A 26,735-nucleotide genomic window follows, 5' to 3' on the forward strand; every position below is an offset into this window, starting at 1 on the left:
ATCTTGGTGCCTTTTCCGGAGCTCCGCCGGAGGGGGCATCGATCACGGAGGGCTTCTACATCAACACCATAGCCTCTCCGGTGATGTGTGAGTAGTTTACCTCAGACCTTCGGGTCCATAGTTATTAGCTAGATGGCTTCTTCTCTCTTTTTGGATCTCAATACAATGTTCTCCCCCTCTCTTGTGGAGATCTATTCGATGTAATCTTCTTTTGCGGTGTGTTTGTTGAGACCGATGAATTGTGGGTTTATGATCAAGATTATCTATGAACAATATTTGAATCTCCTCTGAATTCTTTTATGTATGATTGGTTATCTTTGCAAGTCTCTTCGAATTATCAGTTTGGTTTGGCCTACTAGATTGATCTTTCTTGCAATGGGAGAAGTGCTTAGCTTTGGGTTCAATCTGGCGGTGTCCTTTCCCAGTGACAGTAGGGGCAGCAAGGCATGTATAGTATTGTTGCCATCGAGGAAAACAAGATGGGTTTATATCATATTGCAGGAGTTTATCCCTCTACATCATGTCATCTTGCTTAAAGCGTTACTCTGTTCTTTTGAACTCAATACTCTAGATGCATGCTAGATAGCGGTCGATGTGTGGAGTAATAGTAGTAGATGCAGGCAGGAGTCGGTCTACTTGTCTCGGACGTGATGCCTATATACATGATCATACCTAGATATTCTCATAACTATGCTCAATTCTGTCAATTGCTCAATAGTAATTTGTTCACCCACCATAATACTTATGCTCTTGAGAGAAGCCACTAGTGAAACCTATGGCCCCCAGGTCTATTTTCCATCATATTAATCTCCCGACAACAAGTTATTTCTGGAGCCTTTTATTTCCTTTTATTTTTACTTTGCATCTTTATTATAAAAATACCAAAAATATTATCTTATCATATCTATCAGATCTCACTCTCGTAAGTGACCGTGAAGGGATTGACAACCCCTTTATTGCGTTGGTTGCGAGGATTTATTTGTTTGTGTAGGTGCGAGGGACTCGTGGTTGGCCTCCTACTGGATTGATACCTTGGTTCTCAAAAACTGAGGGAAATACTTACGCTACTTTACTGCATCACCCTTTCCTCTTCAAAAGAAAACCAACGCAGTGCTCAAGAGGTAGCAGGGTTCTTGCCTGTATTGCAAGGTGTGAGATTGAGCACGGCTCAATGCCCGACCACGACAGAAGATAGAGAAAAGATGAGTGTCATCCCCTATGCCTCGGCCATAGGGTCTATTATGTATGCCATGCTGTGTACCAGACCTGATGTGAACCTTGTCGCAAGTTTGGTAGGAAGGTACCAAAGTAATCCCGGCATGGAACACTGGACAATGGTCAAGAATATCCTGAAGTACCTGAAAGGACTAAGGATATGTTTCTCGTTTATGGAGGTGACGAAGAGCTCGTCGTAAAGGGTTACTTCGATGCTAGCTTCGACACATATCTGGATGACTCCAAGTCGCAAACCGGATATGTGTATATTTTAAATGGAGGGGCAGTCAGCTGGTGCAGTTGCAAGCAAAGCGTCGTGGCGGGATCTACATGTGAAGCGGAGTACATAGCAGCCTCGGAGGCAGCACAGGAAGTAGTCTGGATGAAGGAGTTCATCACCGACCTAGGAGTTATTCACAATGCGTCGGGCCCAATGACACTCTTCTGTGACAACACTGGAGCTATTGCCCTTGCCAAGGAGCCCAGGTTTCACAGGAAGACCAGGCATATCAAGCGTCGCTTCAACTCCATTCGTGAATATATTCAAGATGGAGACATAGATATTTGTAAAGTGCATACGGATCTGAATGTCGCAGATCCGTTGACTAAACCTCTTCCATGAGCAAAACATGATCAACACCAGAACTCTATGGGTGTTCGATTCATCATAATGTAACTAGATTATTGACTCTAGTGCAAGTGGGAGACTGTTGGAAATATGCCCTAGAGGCAATAATAAAGTGGTTATTATTATATTTCCTTGTTCATGATAATTGTCTATTGTTCATGCTATAATTGTGTTATCCGGAAATCGTAATACATGTGTGAATACATAGACCACAACATGTCCCTAGTGAGCTTCTAGTTTACTAGCTCGTTGATCAATAGATGGTTACGGTTTCCTGACCATGGACATTGGATGTCGTTGATAACGGGATCACATCATTAGGAGAATGATGTGATGGACAAGACCCAATCCTAAGCAGAGCACAAGATCGTGTAGTTCGTTTGCTAAAGCTTTTCTAATGTCAAGTATCATTTCCTTAGACCATGAGATTGTGCAACTCCCAGATACCGTAGGAATGCTTTGGGTGTGCCAAATGTCACAACGTAACTGGGTGGCTATAAAGGCACACTACGGGTATCTCCGAAAGTATCTGTTGGGTTGGCACGAATCGAGACTGGGATTTGTCACTCCGTGTGACGGAGAGGTGTCTCTGGGCCCACTCGGTAGGACATCATCATAATGAGCTCAATGTGACCAAGGAGTTGATCACGGGATGATGTGTTACGAACGAGTAAAGAGACTTGCCGGTAACGAGATTGAACAAGGTATAGGGATACCGACGATCGAATCTCGGGCAAGTATCATACCGGTAGACAAAGGGAATTGTGTACGGGATTGATTGAATCCCCGACATCGTGGTTCATCCGATGAGATCATTGTGGAACATGTGGGAGCCAACATGGGTATCCAGATCCCGCTGTTGGTTATTGGCCGGAGAGATGCCTCGGTCATGTCTACATGGTTCCCGAACCCGTAGGGTCTACACACTTAAGGTTCGGTGACGCTAGAGTTGTTATGGGAAATAGTATGTGGTTACCGAATGTTGTTCAGAGTCTCGGATGAGATCCCGGACGTCACAAGGAGTTCCGGAATGGTCCGGAGGTGAAGATTTATATATGGGAAGTCATCATACGGTCACCGGAAGTATTGTACCGGGACCACCGAAGGGGTTCCGGGGGTCCACCGGGAGGGTCCACCTGCCCCGGAGGGCCCTATGGGCTGTATGTGGAAGGGAACCAGCCCCTAAGTGGGCTGGGCGCCATCCCCCCTAGGGCCCATGCGCCTAGGGTTCGGGGGAAACCCTAAGGGGGGCGCCCCCCTTGGCTTGGGGGGCAAGCCCCCTCCTCTTGGCCGCCGCCCCCCCTCTAGATCTCATCTAGAGGGGTCGTCCCCCTTCCCCCTTCACCCTATAAATAGAGGGGAGGAGGGAGGGCAGCATCACCTCATCCAAGGCGCATCCCTCCCCCTCTCCAACACCCCTTCCTCCTCCGTTGAGCTTGGCGAAGCCCTGCCGGAGAACTGCAAGCTCCACCACCACGCCGTCGTGCTGCCGGAGTTCTTCCCCAACTTCTCCTTCCCCCTTGCTGGATCAAGGAGGAGACGTCCTCGTGCTGCACATGTGTTGAACGCGGAGGCGCCGTTGTTCGGCGCTTAGACCGGAATCAACCGCGATCTAAATCGCTGCGAGTACGACTCCTTCATCCGCGTTCTTGCAACGCTTCCGCGTCGCGATCTTCAAGGGTATGAAGATGCACTCCCCTCTCTCTCGTTGCTAGTCTCTCCATAGATTGATCTTGGTGATGCGTAGAATTTTTTTGATTTCTGCAACGATCCCCAATACTGGAATCATACATAGTCCATAGCATAGTCGGGATTCTACAGTTTTGTATAGGATTCTATGATTTTGATCGCGACTCGACATGGATTCTACCAAATCCGAATCATAGTAGGACTTGGATCGATATGCTTCTGTAGGGTCGTGAAGTCGTAGGATTATAGGAGTCCGAGTCAGGATTCTGACTACCTTGATGTGGAGGGCTTTCATGTTCTTTGATGATGTGGAAAGCTTCCGTGTGGTGGAAATTGAAGAGTTGAATGGTTTCATGGGCGCTTGATGACGTGGAGGGTATGTATGTGATGGAAAGTGGAAAGTTGATTGACTTGCATGCACCTGATGATGTGAATGCCTTGCATGTGCTTTTTTTTGCGGGAAAGGAACTTTTGATTCATCAATCATGGTGATTATATTCAGATATGACAATGCTAGCTATTTCCACAGAGGAGTTTCGAAGCCAACATGCTGTGCACTTTTGCGAGTGCCCCATACAAGCAAGGGTGTGACTTGCTACATTTGCATGTCTGCTGATTTTAGCTGGACCAATGTTCCTTTCATGAGCCAAAATCCTTTTGATCTCATTGACCTGGTTCACATACCTCGAGGCTCAACATCTCTAGATTGCTCCATCTTCAACAACTCAGCGCAGTCCATCTCCACAACCAACAAGAAGTTGGACCAGTGAAGCGCAAGTCGAAGCCCTTCGTCCATGGTCGCCATCTCCGCTTGATGATGTGAATGGCTTGTATGTGGTTTTATGTGTGGGACATATGTGATGAGATGGATAAGCTGCATGTTAAGATAAATAAGATAGTGAGGATGAACTTTTTTTGAGGGATGAACTTAGGTATACATGATATAGGATCTGATGGGGTGCACAAATTGCCGATGCCTGACGGTAGTGTTTCTCTTCATATTGGTATTGCTTTGCATATGATTTGTGATAAGGTGATTTCCTCAGACTTGTTGCCATTATTTCCCTGTAGTTGTAGTTATGGTATCAATGAACTTGGTGGTAGTAGGGTTTTGTCCCATAGATCTCTCTTTCCCATCTTTTTTTCCTGTGTGATGTAAGAAACTAGTTTTATTTCCGTTGAGAAATTAATGAAAAGGAAAGAACAGAACAACAAAAGAGAAACATCTTTCATCCATTACTTCAAGCAGCTTCCATAAGGCCAACTCTAATCGATCCCCTTTCCAGTGTTAGTGGAGGATAAATGCATTTTTTCTCCTCTAACCGGCACCTAGCCGATCCCCTAAACCGAATAGCGGAGCATATTTTATCCTTCGGCGCCTATCCCGCACCTATATTTGGTCAGCTGCTACCGGTTGGAGGAAAAAAAATCCTCTGGCCTCCGTTGCCTCACCCACCCCCTCACGCGACGCATCTACGCCGGCGGCATCCTTCCCGCCGGCCACCGCCCGTCACCGCAGACGCTTCGTAGGCCCCGCCGCCATCCTTGCCCCCGGATGTGTGCCTCTCTCGCGCCGTCGCCAGCGTAGAATTGATAGATCTGCCGCTACCATCGCCACGGTTGGATTTGACGCATCCAGCCGCTGACGAGGACAACTTTGCCATGGATTGGCCGAGTACCAAACCTCACAGCCCCTTGTCTGCAAGGCGAGGGATGCCTGAATCGCACCGTGGGCACAAAAAGATCAACAAGTTATGTTGGACGGATAAAGTTGAGTTCTGGCTTCTAACTGGTGTAGCATTAGTAAGGAGTTAAATGCAAGTGCGGTTCTAATTCTTTGGCTGAAGTGTCAAGTGAGTCCCAATTCTATGAAAATGCACATCCATGTCCTAATTCTTTTGTAAGTGGTTCATGAGAGATCCTATCGATCCCTCACTCGCCCTGACCAGTTGTCATGGCACTTTGACCACTGCCACATCATCAATATGTTATAGAGGATTTTGTAAAAAGGCCCTTGGAAATCATGTCTGCTAATTTTTGGTCCTTCTCTCTGTTCTAAGTTAAAATAGTGAGGACACGAGTACCTCCTCTCCCTCCATTACCCGAAATGGCGGCCCCACCATGTTATGTGTCGCCCGCACCTTCCGCTCCCAAGGTCGTGCCATCAGGGAGCCTTACCAAGCTGCTGCCAGGGTCGAGGTCGCGATCGTGGGCGTCGAGGAGGAACTGGACCATCGGGTTCACGGGAGGAGGAGGCCATCGTGTCGTTTGCCTCACCACCGGTTCAAGGGAGAGCATGGCCGTTGCACAAATTAGAAGACATGATTTTTACGGGTCCTTTTGCAAAAAAAAAGAGACAGCGTGGCACAGGTCAAAGTGCCACGACAACCAATTAGCGTCAGGGGTCAATAGGACCTCTGATGAACCACTTATAAAAGAATTGAGACTCAAACGTGCATTTTCATAGAATTGGAACTCACTTGACATTTCACCAAAAGAATTAGGACCACCCTTGCATTTAACTCATTAGTGAGCTCAGAAAAGAATACAATGACAACAGCCAAACTTAAAACAAATCAGCATAGTAACAGATCGAGTGAGACCTGTTGCTGAAAGGTGCAGCAAATGCCAGACATATACATCTGGAAAATGATTTTCTGGTAACAGGAGACACAATTCATAGTATAACACATCTAGAAATAACCTAGCGCGATCCTGGAATAAAGCTAGATGAAGCATCTTGGCAAAATACAGGCCTTGCAAGGGGAAAGTTCAGGAAACGAGCAAAACTAAACTAGCAAAACTATGATGAAACTGCTACGACATGCTCCAGCTGCATCCAAGCAAGACATACAGCAGTTTACAAACGAGTTCTGTCGTACAAATATAGGACGAGATCCTGGTCTGGTAGGCAAAACACAGCAACTTCATGATGCGATTCGGGAACGTAGAGAAAGTAGACCAGTACAGCTGTAAGTAAGCCTCCACCCCCAGCTCGATATAGAAGCCTGCATAAGCAACACAGGACACGCTGAGAACATGGAAGAAATGCACGGGATACAACAGGAGGAGATTCAATTGGATGGTAGGACCATCATGCTAAAAAAGAATGCCACTTGATCTAGGTATTAGAATGTTGAAAGTAGCTTTTTGACATGAAACTGAACACAAGGTTTAACCTGTTAATTGACAGGTGGCGGCTTTGACTAGCAACTCACTAAAACTGCCCCAATCACATTATGATGATGAAATGGACGGAGCCCTACACGAGTCTTCCTACCTTCGGCGCTGTCTGCATTTAGCACACATCTCCTACTCTGACTAATCAAGCATTTGACTCCTACTTCATACTTTCTGTTGCATAATTTTACTTGGTGCCAGGGATTGAAATACATGGTGTCATGGTGGGCCAAAGGGTGTAGAAACAGCGCAAGAAGGTCTAGTATGGAATGCTGCTTCGATCCAGGTTGTAGTTTTTAATGGAGTACAATATGTACAATGCCAACTACTGAAGATATAATCGTGAAGAGTTGTCTGGTTACTTACAGTCGAATAGCAGAAGAGGGTTCTATTGGATGTCAATTTTCTCAGAAGGCACTCCATGGGCACAGAGCATCTTCAAAGCACGGTAAACTCTAGCATCGTCCTTCATCAGACCACATATGATTTTGACTATCTTGAGATGCTTCGATGGTAATGATTGCTTCTTTGGGGCATATCTTTGATCTGCTTCATTCACACGTTGTTTCTGTAGCAAACAAAGTATTTTACTGATGAAGTCTGCAGAAGGTACATGGCAACTTAAAAGGAAAAACCTATAATACTTTTGAGGATATATACCTTATGAGTTGGAATATTAAGTTGTAGCGTGAGTGTCTCTAGAATTGGTGAGTGCTGGAGAAAGTAAACCAATCCAGTGAAATCACCAGCCACACACCATTTATTCAGCAACAATGTTTTTAGTTTGCTAAACACAGGGGACCATTTCAAATCCATTCTGAATACAGATAACTGGACAAAATGAAGAGGGTTAAACAAGAAACAATCCAAGAACTACCTTCATAAGTACATGATGTTTTTCGAGATACAAAAGTACATGCTTTGAAAACTTTCTGGTGTTAACCAGATACCGATATTTATATCCCAGGCTGTACTTGACTAAAGTATGGCTCATAAATTAATCTCAATCCTACATGTTTTAATTGTATACATGACTAAAGTATCAAGTAGAAACATGCATAATTCCAGACGAATACATAAAAACATCAAGATTCAAACATGTGAAATGGTGAAAACATGCAATAATGCACACAATGAGTTTGTTTAATGTGCTTGTACTGACAGATAACTGGATACAAAACATAAATGAGATCTAGTAGCTGACAAACGGCAATAGGAATCAGCAGAAGTGGGAGCATACCAGATCATCACTTGTTAACTCTAAGTTTGTAGCAGCAGACAAGCCTTCCAAAACCACAGAAAATGTTTCTTCCCTAGTGCATCCATCCTCACATGATAGCAAAGCAAAACAGTGATGAAACTCCTCTTCGGAAGATTCAACAGATGCTGTTACCAGTGATGGCATGCTATCAAGCAATGGAGTCAGGCCCGACTCTGGAGCTAGTTTCAAGCTAACGAGATTTGGGGCAGAAATATGATAGCGGATTTCATTGTCAAAACATCCGCCTTTCATGTTAAGGTGTCGTAATGACTGGCAAAAGATAGGCGCATAGATGTTACAATCTGTCATCTCTAACGCATCTAACACCTGGCAGCTCGAAAAATCCAGAGAGTCTTCAAACTGCATATGACAAAGCTCTACCCTCTTCAGGTGTGAAGAGACGAGAACCAGGTCGGTTGGGAAGACAGGAGCAGAGACTCGTAGCACCCGAACTTGATGCAACAAAGCATACCGAAGGCATGGCGCAATGCGATTGTATGCCTCCTCGCAAAAAGTTTCAGGATCCTCTGTATCCGAATCCTCGGACACATAACAGATGTCACATACGTTCAATGGCACTGGGTCACGGAGACGCAGCAGCTCATCCACGAACTTGTTGGAGTCAGTCACAAGGTCATCCTCGATGCGTAGGGCAGGCACGGACTTCCAGAGCGTGCTCCAGCGCCTAGCGAGCACGCACGTGCGCACGGCGTTGCGGGAGAGCAAGAAGGACATCACATGCTGGAGGAGCTCGTCGGGGAGGGCGCTGATGCGGTCCTTGCCACTGGCCAGCGCCCTTTCCATGTTTCCCTCGTTACGAAGACTCATGGACCTTGTGCTGACCATGCCGCCTCCACCAAGGCTGCCGAGCTATTAGGTACATAGCGTCAGTGAGAGGAAGCAACCAGATGGGGAATAGGCAGAGAAACCAAGATCATCACGTATCACCACATCCCCTGGTCCGCAGCAGCTCGTCCAAGGAATTGAACACAGTGTATTCAAAATTAGAATCCTTTTTATTGGAAGCCTAGCCTTCCTTTTGGCAGGTATAACCAATTATAGCAGCATATTGTACTAGTTCTAAACTGTATGAAAGATATCGCATAATATGTTATATTCATAAAAATTGATCATCACTTGGTATTTTTCAACATATAGGCGTAAAAATTGTGGAGTACTATTCTTTGTAGATAATGCTCACTGTAACAAATTCAAAATTCATTAACATTCTTACATTGCAAATGTAGATGGAAAATTGTAAAATTTTCTCATGTCTAAATAATTCATAGTCGACTACAAACGAGTCCTAATTTCAATATAAATAAATAGACAGACAAGCGTTCACGCTAACTTTGTTTTGTGCACATCTGAATAGACAGACACGTGTTCAAACTAATTTCACCATTATAATTAAAAAAGGCAGACAAGTTCTAATTTCGCCATTATAATTAAATAGACAGACAGGTGTTTAGCAGTAGAAGAAGAAAACCGTGCCCCTATCGATGAATTCAGTTCGACTAAGAAATAAGAATTGTCATGAAAGGAGAGGCCCCAATTTCAGAAGTGACGGATTAATACATCTAATTTGCATATTATACCTGAATCTGTGGGTTGTTGGTTTCAAACTGAATCAATGTCTGCTGCCCGCTGCCGACTGCAGGGATCAGAACCAAAGTGAGCGGGGATGGATTAGTCCCGTCGTCCGCGGTCTGTGCCGCCGTGCACACATCCGATCGCCTGGCGGCTCACCGCTCGCGTGGGAACACAACAGGGGCAGGGAGGTGCTGGTGGCCGGTTCGTCTCCTGGATCTGATTTTTTTTTTTAAGAAATCTCCTGGATCTGATAGATGGATACTTTTTTGGGGGTCGATGATGGACTGATCATGGTCTGATCTGCGTGCCTACAGCCATTTGGGCCAATGGGCCAACTCGTGGAATGGAGGGAAAGCATTTTTTTATTTTGCGGGCAATTCAGAGAGCTTTATTCAAGCAAGAGCATTCCCTGGACAATCAGCCAGAAGGCGGGTCACAAGGAAGCTAGGAGTCTCGTCGAGCCAACTTTTAGTCACATTCAGTGTGCAGGCATGTTTTGCACAGAGATGCGCTGGTAAGTTTGTTGACCTGCTTACATGATGAACATCAAAAGTAGTGAAAAAAGAACTAAGCTCTCCTATTTCTAACAAAATCGGAGCCACAATAGATCGAGAATTGTGGCGAGTTTCCCTGGGCATCATCAGCTCCAGACAGTCAACCTCCATTATCACATGTTGGAAGCCTCGTAGAGTAGCGAATCGGACTCCTTCCCGCTGTGAAAACGCCTCAATGATCAGGGAATCAGACACCCCTATAAAAGGTTTGCACCATGCGCCTAGGAACGCATTGGACGAACGAGCAAAACCACCAGCGCCCCGCCCTCCCCCCGTCCATCCGTGAAGTTAAGTGCGCCATCCGTGGTGACTTTAATAAGCCCCACATCATGTGGTTGCCAGCCAAAACCTGGCAGGATCGAAGCCACCTTCCGGGGCAGTTGTAGAAGAGCAATCGCCTCCTTCGTGGATCGGATGGTCGCAGTAGGATCTCGACCTACCTCCCCATGCTTGATCCGATTCCTAGAATGCCATATAGACCACATAATGGTTGTGATCTTTGCACGATCATCATCAGAGAAATGTGGGCTGCATGTGATATCACGCGCCCATGTCTCCCGCGAGAGATTTGGCAGCCGGAGATGAAACCATGCACATGCCTCCTCCCAAAAAGGCCGAGCATGCGAACAGGAGAGAAGTGAAGGAAATATGCCCTAGAGGCAATTATTTATTTCCTCGTATCATGATAAATGTTTATTATTCATGCTAGAATTGTATTAACCGGAAACATAATACATGTGTGAATACATAGGCAAACATAGTGTCACTAGTATGCCTCTACTTGACTAGCTCGCTAATCAAAGATGGTTGAGTTTCCTAGCCATAAACATGAGTTATCATTTGATTAACGGGATCACATCATTAGGAGAATGATGTGATTGACTTGACCCATTCCGTTAGCTTAGCACTTGATCGTTTTGTTTACTGCCACTACAAAAAAAATACACTTCCGTGATGATACGTGTTTGTCACAGTAGGTCACGTTTTCTGTCATGCATGTACATCCATGACAAATTTATGACAGAATCAAGATAGTCATATTTGTGCTGTCGTAGAAGTGTTCCATGACATTACCAAAATTATCATCACGGAAGTGTCCACTTCCATGACGATAAATCGCGTCTCACATAAGTGCTTTCGTCAAGGGTGACCGACACGTGGCATCCACCGTAACGGAACGCCGTTAAGCTATCGGGTCCGGTTTTGGATCCGATAACCCGTTAACAGCCCCGACCAATGGGGATTTTCCACGTGTAAAATCATCATTGGCTGGAGGAAACACATGTCAGCTCACCGTTGGGACAGATGTCATCCACTCATTAGACACAAAGAGCCTATGATACGTCGACACGTGGCACGGCCCAACAGAGGCCCATTCCTATGAAAAGGCCGGCCCATTTGACTTTGTCAAAAGGTGGCGGGCCGGCCCATGGCAAGCCTGTTAATGGCCTGTTCGCATATAGCCCATTTACAGCCCGCTAACCCAGGGCCCGTTTACGGCCTAACCGAATTAGACCCAGTAGCGTCATCTGGGCCGTCCAATATAATTCCAGCCCATTTTAACTTCCGGCCCATGTATGGCCCATGATGTCTTTCGGCCCATATGAGGCCCTTATTACTCTTGGCCCATTAACGGCCCGTGGTAAAACTGGCCCGTAATGAACAGTGTATCACTTTATACCCATTAACGGCCTGTGGTGAAACTGGCCCGTAATGAACAGTGTATCACTTTATACCCATTAACGGCCCATTATTCCGTTGGGCCGTTTCCAGCCCATGTTATCTTTCGGCCTTCTCTGGGCCCATTTATTCTTGGGCTCATTTCCACATTCGTTTACTTACGGGCCGTTACTGTCATTTTCTGCTTGTGGGCCAAATTCAGCCCGTGGTTACAGTCGGCCCGTTTGTGGCCCGTTAATACGTTGGGCCGTTTTCATAGCGTCATCAAAATATGGCCGATTAACGACGGCCCGTTATGGTCGGCCCATGAACGGACGATTTCAACTCTAGCCCATTTACGGCCATAATGTGGTCTGTTATTGGCCCATGTTTGGCCAACCGATCATAAGCCCGTAGAAGGCCCATTGATGATACGGCCCATAGAAGGCCCATTGTGTCTACGGCCCGTATAAGGCCCATTGTTTCTACGCCATGTAGAAGGCCCATTGTTTCTACGGCCCTTAGAAGGCCCATTGTTTCTACGGCCCATAGGAGGCCCATGTAAACTACAGCCGGTGGGCATCAAAGTTTGCCACCAGTGCAAATATAGGAAACACCCTACACTATACAAAAATGGCTTGCTGTTTTCTTCAGCCGGTGGCTGCACGTTAAGAACAAATTTTGTATCGCACCAAAACAAATTACAACTATAAAACAAATGGAAGGTTGGCATAAAAGTTAACAGTCTAGCAGATAAATGCACCACCAGAATTCAGAAGCTCAGTTCATTTGACCTGACTGCTACGTTTTCATGCTGTATTGTCCGATGGAGCACCATAACCTTCGCCTTCAGTTCTCCTAGGCTCCTGAACAACATAGCAAATGTCTGATAGTCTGGTTTCAAACCCATGCATATCTTGACAACATCAAACAATGTCTCTCCTTGTTTCACAAAGGGTCTCTGTTAGGGAATGGACTTGTGTCTGGAGTGCAGATACAACATTGTTTTGAGCTTGCATATCTTGATCATGAGGCAGTTTGGACGAGATTGCCTTAACAACCAACCCAGTATTACGCAGGAACGTGCTTTTGGCACTGTTAGTGGACAGGTACTGACCCACTGCAGCAAGAGCTGACATTGCGGTTATAGTTGCCTTGCCACATTCAGAAGGTGGCGGTTCCACCATCTTTTCCATAGCTCGCTGAAAAGTTGTGGTTTTACATTAGTAGTACCAGAACAGAAGATATTAAGGAGGCAGCAAAACCAAACAAAATAGCTTTGGTCTATATACAGAACTTATTCTGGTGAACCCATGTAAAATAATAGTTGTATTTTATTGCAAAGTACATAATAAAACCAGGTTCCAAACATATGACCATGTACCATCGCTAATGTATTGTCTATTTCTTCACATTGTATTGAGGGCTAAGGATAAAGAGACGAAGTTTATAATACGGTAAGCATAGTATGACATCATTCATATCACAAAACAACTGAGAACAGACAAACAGGCAATTGTAACGTTGTGTGGGCAAGTCCAGCACGGAACTAGATTACAGGTCAAGATCAAAGGAATATCACTCCTCTCTTTTAAACCTTGTAAGGTGCAATGATACGCTAAGACAATTGTGTATAAAATTGAAAAGAGTAATAGACATTGGCTGCAAACCATGCAGTTCAAGGCACAAGTCAGAGTAAGTAGTAGTTAAAAGGGATGAGGATTAAGGACTTACAACAGCGGCTTTGACTGGTGTAGTCATGCCCTTCTTCTTGCTGGTGTGACAGTCCTTGAAGATTTCCACAGCATTTGGTTCAGGTACTTTTTGGTCCTTGCGGGCTTCCTCTGCATTTGGAACAAGTCAATATAGATCTGATAATATGGTACAGCGAAAAGAGTGAAATAGCAGCTAATTACAAGAGCCTCGCAGTGTGCAATATAGCTACGAGATCCTGTCGTCTGTTGGAATTTCACTTTCGTACGGTTGGCCTTGTTCTTTGAACAGTTCACCTACAAGAAGATAGATTTGTGTGGCACATGCGTAAATAGGACTTCAACATGTGATCTGATCACATATATATAATGTACCTGATACTTCGGATCGGACCAGTGTTTAACGAGGCCTCTCTAGTCTTCATCAAATATATTTTCCACTGGAGATGTTTGGGCAAGTTCACTGTTAGCCTTGCCTTCAAAGTGAGTTTTCCTCAAGTTATACCGATACTGTCGCAGAGCAGACTTGAAAACATGGGTGCAAGCTTGTCTGGTTGCATCATCTTGGCTATCCAACTTGAACCTCATCTGTTGAAAATTATGGGAGTCTCATTATCAGCAACCTAGAAAGTATTGGACAGAGCAAGACGATATTACTAGTTTCCATACATAACCATACTTACAGATAAATGGTCGAGGAAGGTGTTGAACTGGGTTTCGTCTTTGTCATTCCTGTACAGAATCCATGTTGGGAGGATACGTACATGACACCTAACAGCAACCGCTGCCTCTGATACTAACTTGGCTGACTCTGTAGCATCACGTGGCCTTTTTAAACCTGCCTCAAAACGGGTCTCCATTCTTCCTCCTCTAGATTTAGTTAACCTATCGAGCATTATCCCTGATGTTTGTTTCCTCTTGCGCCTAGCTGCTAGTCCAACAATAAACATAGGAAGTGTTAGTGTACATCAAACTGGGAGACTACATATAAAGAAGCATGCAACTGTAACTTGACTCCAGCAACTACCTTCTTGCTGTTGAAGCTCACAAAGTTCATCTGATCTTGCCAACTCATCTTGTGTCAAGAGTGCTTCGGAAGTAGTGTCAGGTGGCAAGGGAGTTTGGGAACGTGCTGCTACCTGAGTTGACGAATGAGTAAATCGTGTAGCTGGTGGTACTGTGGAAGGTGTTGCAACAACTAGGGTTGTCTCTGCTTGTTTGGTGGCAGCTATTTGTTTCTATTTGGCTTGTTCTGCAGCTCATGTAGCATGGGATACCCTGTCGGTACAATTTTCTGCTGGACTTTGACCTTCTATTGCACCATCAGTACCAGCAGAATCTGCAGGATTGTTCCGCTTCCCTTTCCCTGTCGTTCTGTCTTGCTTCCTCTTTCTCTGTGCCATGTTAAGTCAAGCCGACAAGAAAAACGAATAACAATTTAGTTCTTCAGAACAAATGTACTTTGATGTAAGAACATGGTGTGATAGACAGATATTGTATGTTCTAGAAACAGGAACACGTGTCTTAGTCACAAGTATAATGTGTAAAGTAAGCAGATGCAATTCAACAAAATTAGAAGCAATACAAGCTAGACATCATACATAACATGCAACCACATATAACAGTGCCAAGTTAGAGGGAGCACCAGTGATGGTGCACTAGGGGAGACGTGCTCATCACCAACAAATCTACGTTGAGTGTCTATGCATGTGTTGTCTTGGAAATCATCTTGGGGGGATGGAGGAGGAGAATCTGTAGAGGCCCTCCATTTGGAAGGAGCACCTTCATCCGCTGCCTTGCTAACTTCCTTCCGCTTTATTGATTTTGAATTGTCAAGTAAAACCGACAAGAAAAAGCAATAAAATTCACTCTTCAGAACTCATTCGTGCATGATACTGACAATCATTACTTTGATATAAGGAAAACACATGCATGATTCCAGGATGGAATAATACAAAAACAGGACGGCATGGCATATTCACAACTGTTTGTGTAAACTAAGCAGAAACCATTTCACCAAATAAGAAGCAATGCAAGCTAGACACCACGTGAAAGATGCAACCAATATGACTCTGCCAAGTTAAAAGTGTCCCATCATAAATGGCATTTCAACAAATTAGAAGCAGCACATGCTATAAATCATATCAAAGATGCAACTAATATCACACTGCATATACTGAAGGTGTCTCGTCATATTGATTTATGCGGGATACAAAAAACAATAGTTTTATGTGAGGACATGCTTAATAGACAGATGTACTATGTACTAAATACAGGAAGGCATGTCACATTAACAGGTATAATGTATAAGCTAAGCAGAATAGCACATGCAGTTTAACCAGATTGGAAGAATTACAATCTAGACACCATATGCAACATGCAACCACATATCACGCTGCCAAGTTAGAGCAAGCACCTGCAATGCTAGTGTAGGGGAAATGCGGTAATCAACTACAGAGCTACGTTCACTATCTTCATCTAACCTTGCTGTTTCTTGAGAATCATGTCGGGAGGCTGACGCTGCATTCTTTAAATGACGAGTATTCCGCTTGCCTGACTGCCTCACCATAAGTGATTGATGAGGGATACACAAGAACATTAGTTTGATGTAAGAACATGGTTAATACACAGATGTACTAGTATGTACCAAAAACAGAAAGGCATGTCATATTCAAAGGTATAATGTGTAAGCTAAGTAGATGCAATTTAACCAAATTGGAAGCAATACAAGCTAGACATCCGGCTGGAGTGGTGAGCATGATCATCTAGGACCTGAGAGCCTGGTGGGAGGCGGGCTGCTTCGCCACCATCGCGGCTTTTTAGTTGGCTTCCAGGTGATGCGTCTCTTTGCTGGGCTTGTCACTGGCTCGGCCAGTGCCCTGACTAGCTATTTGTCTTCTGGTGCTCACGGGATGGTGGTTCGTGTAAAAAATATCTTTCCTTATCTTAATAAAGACCGACTTCGGCCTTTCGAATACAAGCTAGACACCATATGGAACATACAACCACATATGACACCGTGAAGTTAAAGCAAGCACCTGGGATGGTTGTTGATGGCGAGCGAGATCATCAACTTCAGAGCTACGTTCCCCGTCTCCATCTGCTGATACTACACCCTTTATAGTCTTGAAACGTGTCTGGCTTAGCCGTGTACCACGTTGGAGCGACTTCTCTCTTATCTTTTCTGCTTCTGTCAAGGCAGGGTCTGAAATACCCTTGCATAAAAACACAATAGTGAGAGTATGGGTGAAGTGTGTGCAGAACTAGTGCACTGTAAAAGTAGCAGATAGCAGGTGGCTGAAAAATAAATGACAGGAGACATATGATAGCTCTACAACATTGCATGGCAAACAAAATTAGATTCTACTCCGTATGATTTTCTAATATATGAGGACAGGAAATGCAAGTACTCCTCTAGCACACCACCACATGTGGTCATGTCAAGATAACAGTCGACTGAAAATAAATAGGTCAGTCGATTTTTTTAATGAACCGTCCGATCTATAAGGAACGGGCAGATGGCCTTCGTCTACCTCCCGCCAGTCACTGTTGACGATCTTTCTCGAACCGCAAGTGACCATCGGCCTAGACCCCTGCCTCCGCCGCCCCGCCCTCCCCTCGACCTCACACCACCGCCGTGCTTGGCAGCGCCCCCAGGCCATCCCTTTAATCCCGGCCGACCTCTAGATCGGGCGCCAGTAGCTCTAGGCCCCACACGCCCCTAAGATAAACACCGAGGCGCTGCTTCCCCGGCGTAATAGGCGGACTAGCGCCTATTACGCCGGGGAATGCTTCCGTTAATTGGGAATCAACTGACCAGGAATTGAAATTCAGGGGGGCGATGGACCTCTAGCTAAGGTGAAATAGTATATGAGGAGAAACCTTGTGCATCACGAGTTTCTAGGAACATCTAGTATCAAGAAGAAGCGGTCAACTAGTGTCTTCTGTGGGATGAATACCGTGCAAGCAGACACGTAAGATTTGCACGAATAAGGGAAGAGGAGTACCCTTATCGGTTGCCAGTGTGGTCTCCTCCATATGTCGCGGCGATCTTGTTTTTTCTCCCGGGGGAACCGATGTTTTGGAGAATCGTGGATTCTTGGACAAACCCATGGCAAAATTGTTGACTGTGTTGCCGTGGCCGTATGTCGGCGGAGGGGAAGCAGATCCGAGGCGACGAAGGACGGCGTAGCAGGAACAGCTCCGGTGCGGTGGAGGGTGGCGAAGTTGGAGCGGCAGCAGTGAGGCGCAGGACGGCGTGGTTGAACTGGCTCGGGTACGGACGGCTCGGCCTCGGCTTCAACTACTAGCCATGGAGGGCGTTGCGGTTGAGGTTGCGGTGGACGACGACATCGGGGTATCGGCTCCGGCGTGATGGAGGACGGCGGCGGTTGATGGGTGGAATGGGGTGGCGGACGGAGGACGCCGGGGTTTCGCGGCTGGTGGAGAGGTAGTTTTTGCGCTCACGGAGTACGAATGGGGAATCGGACGGGTGGGCGGGGGGGGGGGGGGGGGGGAGGGGGAGAACCATGTTTCAGTCTGGGACGCGCTTGTTTTTGGCTTTTTTGAACAGAAGATGGGACGCGCTTGTTTGAAATTTGGGGAAAGTACAAACTTTGCCCCCCTCTTAAATTTCGGACCTACTGCGGGTCGGGGGTAGGATGGTAATCCCAGGTGTCCCAAATAGTGGGCGGGAGCGATTTCGGCCGCGCGCATGTGTGCTTAGGCGGCCATTGTGTATGAATGTTTTTCAGAGGCGGTTGCGTGGCGTCTAGATGAAGCTACAAACATACCCCGGTTTAGACCTTTGGACGTCGGGCCGGTAGGTTTCACGGGTCGGAGTTATTAGAAAAGTAATTTCCTTGTACTACCAAACATTGGTCTCACGCGGTTTCAGGCGAGTAGAGGCACTTTTGGCGCTTCGTTCGAAATTTTGAAACACAAGCATTCACGTTTAGAGTACTCATGAACTTTGAGGATTGACCTAAATAGACAACGTTAAATTTGACCTTGTATGTTTGAAAACCTCATTAAATTATCCGCTTCTTTTTGAAATTTTGACACTTGAAAATCCTATAACTACGATTATTTTGGAATGGAGGATCTAAATTAGAATCTATTTGGTACACGACTACATATGCTATTATGTACAAAATCAGAGCAAAGATTGGTGCCCCCATAATTTAGGTATGATTTACAAACGCATGATATCAAATTCAAATAATTGAATGGACTTCATGTTGAATTCGATTTTTTTTAAACCACCTTAAGTTGAATTCAAATGTATGCTAGTTCATAGGTAGCTATTTATAATGTTCATTGTGTAACTTTCGTATGTATAATGTGCTTTACACACATAACATGAACTATACTCACGTTTATATTCGATTGCTAAAGCGATGCATTGTTTGGAGTTCAAAATACTAACTATGTGGATCAATTGTGTCGAATAATAACATAGACATGCTCAAATTCGATAGAATCTAGATGTCTGATGGATCAATGACCGCTCCTTGCGCGAATTGCAAATATCATGATCCCATCCTAATATTTGGATACAATTTATATCTTTAATGAATGTGTATAACAGTCTTGTACGTGTAGTTTCAGTCTCCATCGGTGGTCTCTCATACATGCTCACACACTCTCTCCCGAGGTGTCTTTCTCGCACACATGCTCTCGATATAACCCTCCCTCCCTCTCGTAACATTTACGACTGTTTTCACTAACATTTATCACAAGCACTCTTCCTCTCGCAAGCATACACACGCACAATCCCCATCGACCCTTTCTATATACATAGACCTGCCTACGTGTCTCCTGTACGCACATTATCTTTAGGCATGTCTTTCACGCATTGTCTCACACCTCTCTTCCTAATCGATGAGTATGATTCTAGCAGAGCATTCTGTAGAATGCCCCTTAAAGTTAGGTTGGATGAATAGTAATATCAGAGATAAAGGGGTTACCTTAGTACGAGAACCTAGGGTTACAAATCCTAGCCGGCTTTGTCAGTGGACATAGAGTCCTTCACAATTATGCTATCTTTGTCTTGTACGACTAGTCATCCATGGGTCTCCCTAAATGCGTCACGGGCCGACCAATGTGGCGCGGGACGGAACCGAATGAAGGGCCTCACCTCGACCCACCGGACCTCACGCGGTGACACACCCTCTGCCCCCATGTCTCGTTATCTTCTCAGACCCACACATACCAACACAGACACCACACACAAAAAATATATTCTCCTGGTGCCTCTATCCACTCCTCCCTTGCATATACACACTCAAGGGAATCTCTCGCCGTGACATCATATTCGTCTCTCTCTCTAGACCACTCTCATTTCTCGTGCTATCTCTCCCACGCCCCCTGTCGGCCCCTCTATCCATGCCTCTCTCAAATACGTAATACACACACATACCTCTCTAGGCCCTGCCAAATGCATCAACTACACATTCACACATGTTACATCACGTATCCCATTGATCTAAAAAGCCCTCTCTTCACGTTTATTTCGCATACAACATTCCTTTTGACTAAAGTGTGGCCAAAAAATATTTTAGAATTTTTACATATATACAACATTACAAAGTTATATGGAGGAGTATGAACGCTTGCATTGCATGGTGCCCACAATGATATTTATTCTGCACTGTGAATTTGTATATTTTTATACTATATATAAAGTTAGTCATAATAAAGAGAAATGAAGAGCATCTCTCTCTCCATCGCATAGCCCCCCTCTACGCCCCTTTCAGGTACGCACACAAACTATCTCCAGGTCCTCTAAAAGTAAGCCCCTAGCACATTCACGCATGTTTCATCTTTCTCTCGTGATATATACAGTGACGATCATTGTATTTGAAGCGAAAGCACGATACGTACATTGGACTTCAGAATCCACTCATTACGGTCACCATTTACGTTTTGTGGTTATTATACAGTCACGGGCTCACCGTACAACTCTGTATTTGCTCAAGACACGACTAGTTGACTAGTTAAACGCTCCACGTGGCACCTCTAGTGTTGCATCACATTATCTCACTACCATCGGGCCCACCTGTCGGCTTGTATCTACTCTACATCTACACTCTTATAAAAAACTAGCAAGATGCCCATGCGTTGCACGGAACATCAAGATGCATTTGTATGAGTAGTTTATCTTGTGGGAAAAAAGGATGAACAAGGGAAGGCCTTATTTGCAAGTGTGGAGAGGGGTGTGGGTATCTTTTTGCAAAATTGCCATAGTTTCCTTCCTATCCGTCAAATATAGATCGGACGACCTATATTGCAGGATGGCAGGCACACTATCATTACCGACTATGCATTTTATAAGAGTAGGGATAAAATACACTCTTATAAAAAACAGAGTTGGTGATGATGGTGTGCCTGCCAGCCTGTAATATACGCCGTCCGATTTATATCTGACGGATAGGAAAGAAACTATGACAATTTTGCCTAAGATGTACCCACACACCTCTCCACATTTGCAAATAAGGCCTTCCCTCGTTCATCCTTTTCTCTCACAAGATAAACTAGTCATACAAATGCATCTTGATGTTACGTGCAACGCACGGGCATCTTGCTAGTAAGAATGAAAACAAATGACAAAAAAATATTGGACGGTGGTTCGAAGTCATGACCGCGAGCACAGCGGACAAGGTGGCCTTGTATTGGTGTGTTGAGCCGTCTGTTTTAACACACAGGAGCTGGTGTGGTGATTATACACACACGCACGCATGCACACGAACTGCATGCACGCAACACTCACACGAACACATGCACCCACGCACACACGCAACACTCACACGTACACACGTAGCCACGCACGCACGCAACACTCACACGCACACACACACACGCACGCATGCATGCACACACCAGTACACCACACGACCAACACACACTCTCACGCTCAAGTGCTCAACCTACACGTGGATGCGCACACATCAGGCCCTGACAGACACATACACAACTAGGTGATTCCCACACACGGGGTGGAGTCTTGTCGCGCCTGCGTAAATTTGTGTTTATCTGACCTTTTCCCTATGCGAACTGACAGGTGGGACCCACAAGGAACATGGTCAATTTAACTAGTCAACATGGTGCTACGCAGACTATTTGGCCGGTCAACAGAGTGCAATCCGATGCTGAACCGTGAGAAAGTGACCGTATAATCACCGCAAAACGTATATAGTGACCGTAATCAGCTTATTCTGAAGTTCGGTGAACGTATTATGCTTTTCTCTATGTAGGCCCTCCAAAACTACATCTCTACACGTTCTCGCATGTTACATCTAACAACTATGCAATACAACACTACTACTACACTCTAACACAATAAATCATATGTGTTTTTAGTTTTACTAGATATCATATTGATACTTAATTATTCAGTTTGCATACATTAAAATTGCCTTTGAAATGTATGGCCAGTATCATATACCACGCGGGAAAAATCCCGCCCTTTCCAATTTAATCGGGTTTGTATCGATGGATCGTGCGAAACAGCAAAACTATAGTAATATATACAGTACAAGTGACAGTTCACTGGGCCGTCGTGTCGTGTACTCCTCCATTGTAAGAGTGGAGCGCTCGCTTTCATAAATCTTCTAGTCCCTTTCGCCGACATATGGGGCATCAAGCTACCGGGTCCACGTGCCATACCGGAATACAGTGCAGAGCAGCCGGGGTGAAGCACTGATACGTCCATTTTGCATCATGCTTTTATATCGATATTTATTGCATTATGGGCTGTTATTACACATTATGTCACAATACTTATGCCTATTCTCTCTTATTTTACAAGGTTTACATAAAGAGGGAGAAAGCCGGCAGCTGGAATTCTGGGCTGGAAAAGGAGCAAATATTAGAGACCTATTCTGCACAACTCCAAAAGTCCTGAAACTCCACGGAAGTTATTTTTGGAAATAATAAAAAATATTGAGTGGAAGAAATACCAGAGGGGGCCACCCACCAGGCACGAGGGTGGGGGCGTGCCCTACCCCCCTGGGCGCGCCCCCTGCCTCGTGGGCCCCCTGGTGGCCCTCCGGTGGCCATCTTCTGCTATATGAAGTCTTTCGTCCGAAGAAAAATCATAAGCAACCTTTCGGGACGAGACTCCACCGCCATGAGGCGGAACCTTGGCGGAACCAATCTAGGGCTCTGGCGGAGCTGTTCTGCCGGGGACACTTCCCTCCGGGAGGGGGAAATCATCGCCATCGTCATCACCAATGCTCCTCTCATCGGGAGGGGGACAATCTCCATCAACATCTTCACCAGCACCATCTCCTCTCAAACCCTAGTTCATCTCTTGTATCCAATTCTTGTCTCTAAGTCTGAGATTGGTACCTGTAGGTTGCTAGTAGTGTTGATTACTCCTTGTAGTTGATGCTAGTTGGTTTATTTGGTGGAAGATCATATGTTCAGATCCATTATGCATATTAATACTCCTCAGATTATGAACATGAATATGCTTTGTGAGTAGTTACGTTTGTTCTTGAGGACATGGGAGAAGTCTTGCTATTAGTAGTCATGTGAATTTGGTATTCGTTCGATATTTTGATGAGATGTATGTTGTCTCTCCTCTAGTGGTGTTATGTGAACGTTGACTACATGACACTTCACCATTATTTGGGCCTAGAGGAAGGCATTGGGAAGTAATAAGTAGATGATGGGTTGCTAGAGCGACAGAAGCTTAAACCCTAGTTTATGTGTTGCTTCGTAAGGGGCTGATTTGGATCCATATGTTTCATGCTATGGTTAGGTTTACCTTAATACTTCTTTTGTAGTTGCGGATGCTTGCAATAAGAGTTAATCATAAGTGGGATGCTTGTCCAAGTAAGGACAGCACCCAAGCACCGGTCCACCCACATATCAAATTATCAAAGTACCAAACGCGAATCATATGAACGTGATGAAAACTAGCTTGATGATAATTCCCATGTGTCCTCGGGAGCGCTTTTCTCTATATAAGAGTTTGTCCAGGCTTGTCCTTTGCTACAAAAAGGATTGGGCCACCTTGCTGCACTTTATTTACTTTTGTTACTTGTTTCTCATTATAAATTATCTTATCACAAAACTATCTGTTACCTATAATTTCAGTGCTTGCAGAAAATACCTTGCTGAAAACCGCTTATCATTTCCTTCTGCTCCTCGTTGGGCTTGACACTCTTACTTATCGAAAGGACTACGATAGATCCCCTATACTTGTGGGTCATCAAGACTCTTTTCTGGCGCTGTTGCCAGGGAGTGAAGTGCTATTGGTAGGTGGAATTTGGTAAGGAAAAATTTATATAGTGTGCTGAAATTTACTGTCACTTGTTACTATGGAAAGTAACCCTCTAAGGGGCTTGTTCGGGGTATCTTCACCCCGACCAGTAGAGCAAAGAGTTGCTCCTCAACCTACTGAACCTACTGAAAATGAAAATGTCTACTTTGAAATTCCTTCGGGTATGATAGAAAAACTGCTAGCTAATCCTTTTGCAGGAGATGGAACGTTACATCCTGATGAGCACCTAATATATGTGGATGAAGTTTGTGGATTATTTAAGCTTGCAGGTATGCCCGATGATGTTATCAAGAAGAAGGTCTTCCCTCTATCTTTGAAGGGAGATGCATTGACATGGTATAGGCTATGTGATGATATGGGATCATGGAACTACAAACGATTGAAATTGGAATTTCATCAGAAGTTTTACCCTATGCATCTTGTTCATCGTGATCGTAATTATATATATAATTTTTGGCCTCGCGAAGGAGAAAGCATCGCTCAAGCTTGGGGGAGGCTTAAGTCAATGTTATATTCATGCCCCAATCATGAGCTCTCAAGAGAAATGATTATTCAAAAAATTTATGCTCGGCTTTCTGACAACAATCACACCATGCTCGATACTTCTTGTGCTGGCTCTTTTATGATGAAGACTATTGAATTCAAATGGGATTTATTGGAAAGAATTAAACGCAACTCTGAAGATTGGGACCTCGACGAAGGTAAGGAGACAGGTATCACACCTAAGTTTGATTGTGTTAAATCTTTTATGGAGACCGATGTTTTCCGTAAATTTAGCACTAAATATGGACTTGACTCTGAGATAGTAGCTTCTTTTTGTGAATCTTTTGCTGCTCACGTTGATCTCCCTAAGGAGAAGTGGTTTAAATATCATCCTCCCATAGAAGTAAAAGCAGTAGCACCTATTAAAGTTGAAGAAAAGACTACCACTTATAATGATCCTATTGTTCCTACTGCTTATGTTGAGAAACCACCTTTCCCTGTTAGAATAAAGGATCATGCTAAAGCTTCAACTGTGGTTCGTAAAAGCAATATTAGAACTTATACACCTCCTGAGCAAGTTAAAGTTGAACCTAATATTGCTATTGTTAAAGATCTCTTGGCTGATAATATTGATGGGCATGTTATTTATTTCTGTGATGAAACTGCTAGAATTGCTAAACCTTGTGCTAAAGATAAACATAGACCTGTGGTAGGCATGCCTGTTATTTTTGTTAAAATAGGAGATCATTGTTATCATGGCTTGTGTGATATGGGTGCCAGTGCTAGTGCAATACCTATTGACTTATACAAACAAATTATGCATGATATTGAACCCGCTGAGATAGAAGAAATTGATGTTACCATTAAGCTTGCCAATAGAGATACTATATCACCAATTGGGATTGTTAGAGATGTTGAAGTCTTGTGTGGGAAAACTAAATATCCTGCTGATTTTCTTGTTCTTGGTTCCCCACAAGATAGCTTTTGTCCCATTATATTTGGTAGACCCTTCTTAAACACTGTTAATGCTAAGATAGACTGTGAAAAGGATGTTGTTACTATTGGTCTAGGTGATATGTCTCATGAGTTTAACTTTTCTAAATTTTGTAGACAACACCATGAAGAGGAATTACCTAGTAAGGATGAAATTATTGGTCTTGCTTCTATTGCCGTGCCTCCTAGTGATCCTTTAGAACAATATTTGCTAGACATGAAAATGATATGTTTATGAATGAAAGAAGGGAAATAGATGAAGTATTCTTTAAATAGGGACCTATTCTGAAACACAACTTGCCTGTCGAAATCCTAGGGGATCCTCCTCCACCCAAGGGTGATCCCGTGTTTGAGCTTAAACCATTGCCTGATACTCTTAAATATGCTTATCTTGATGAAAAGAAGATATATCCTGTTATTATTAGTGCTGACCTTTCAGAGAAGGAGGAAAAAAATTATTGAAAACTCTGAAGAAGCACCGTGCTGCTATTGGATATACTCTTGATGATCTTAAGGGCATTAGTCCCACTCTATGTCAACACAAAATAAATTTGGAGAAAGATGCCAAACCAGTTATTGATCACCAACGACGCCTGAATCCTAAGATGAAAGAAGTGGTAAGAAAGGAAATACTAAAGCTCCTTGAGGCTGGTATAATTTATCCTGTTGCTGATAGTCAGTGGGTAAGTCATGTCCATTGTGTTGGAAATATGCCCTAGAGGCAATAATAAAATGGTTATTATTATATTTCCTTGTTCATGATAATTGTCTATTGTTCATGCTATAATTGTGTTATCCGGAAATCGTAATACATGTGTGAATACATAGACCACAACATGTCCCTAGTGAGCCTCTAGTTGACTACCTCGTTGATCAACAGATAGTCATGGTTTCCTGACTATGGACATTGGATGTCATTGATAACGGGATCACATCATTAGGAGAATGATGTGATGGACAAGACCCAAACCTAAGCATAGCGCAAGATCGTGTAGTTCGTTTGCTAGAGCTTTTCCAAATGTCAAGTATCATTTCCTTAGACCATGAGATTGTGCAACTCCCGGATACCATAGGAGAGCTTTGGGTGTGCCAAACGTCACAACGTAACTAGGTGGCTATAAAGGTGCACTACTGGTATCTCCGAAAGTGTCTGTTGGGTTGGCACGAATCGAGACTGGGATTTGTCACTCCGTATGACGGAGAGGTATCTCTGGGCCCACTCGGTAATGCATCATCATAATGAGCTCAATGTGACCAAGTGTTTGGTCACGGGATCATGCATTACGGTACGAGTAAAGTGACTTGCCGGTAACGAGATTGAACAAGGTACCGATTGACAAAGGGAATTGTATACGGGATTGATTGAATCCTCGACATCGCGGTTCATCTGACGAGATCATCGTGGAACATGTGGGAGCCAACATGGGTATCCAGATCCCGCTGTTGGGTATTGACCGGAGAGTCGTCTCGGTCATGT

This window comes from Aegilops tauschii, chromosome 6 (genome assembly GCF_002575655.3).
Source record: "Aegilops tauschii subsp. strangulata cultivar AL8/78 chromosome 6, Aet v6.0, whole genome shotgun sequence".
Classification (NCBI taxonomy): domain Eukaryota; kingdom Viridiplantae; phylum Streptophyta; class Magnoliopsida; order Poales; family Poaceae; genus Aegilops; species Aegilops tauschii.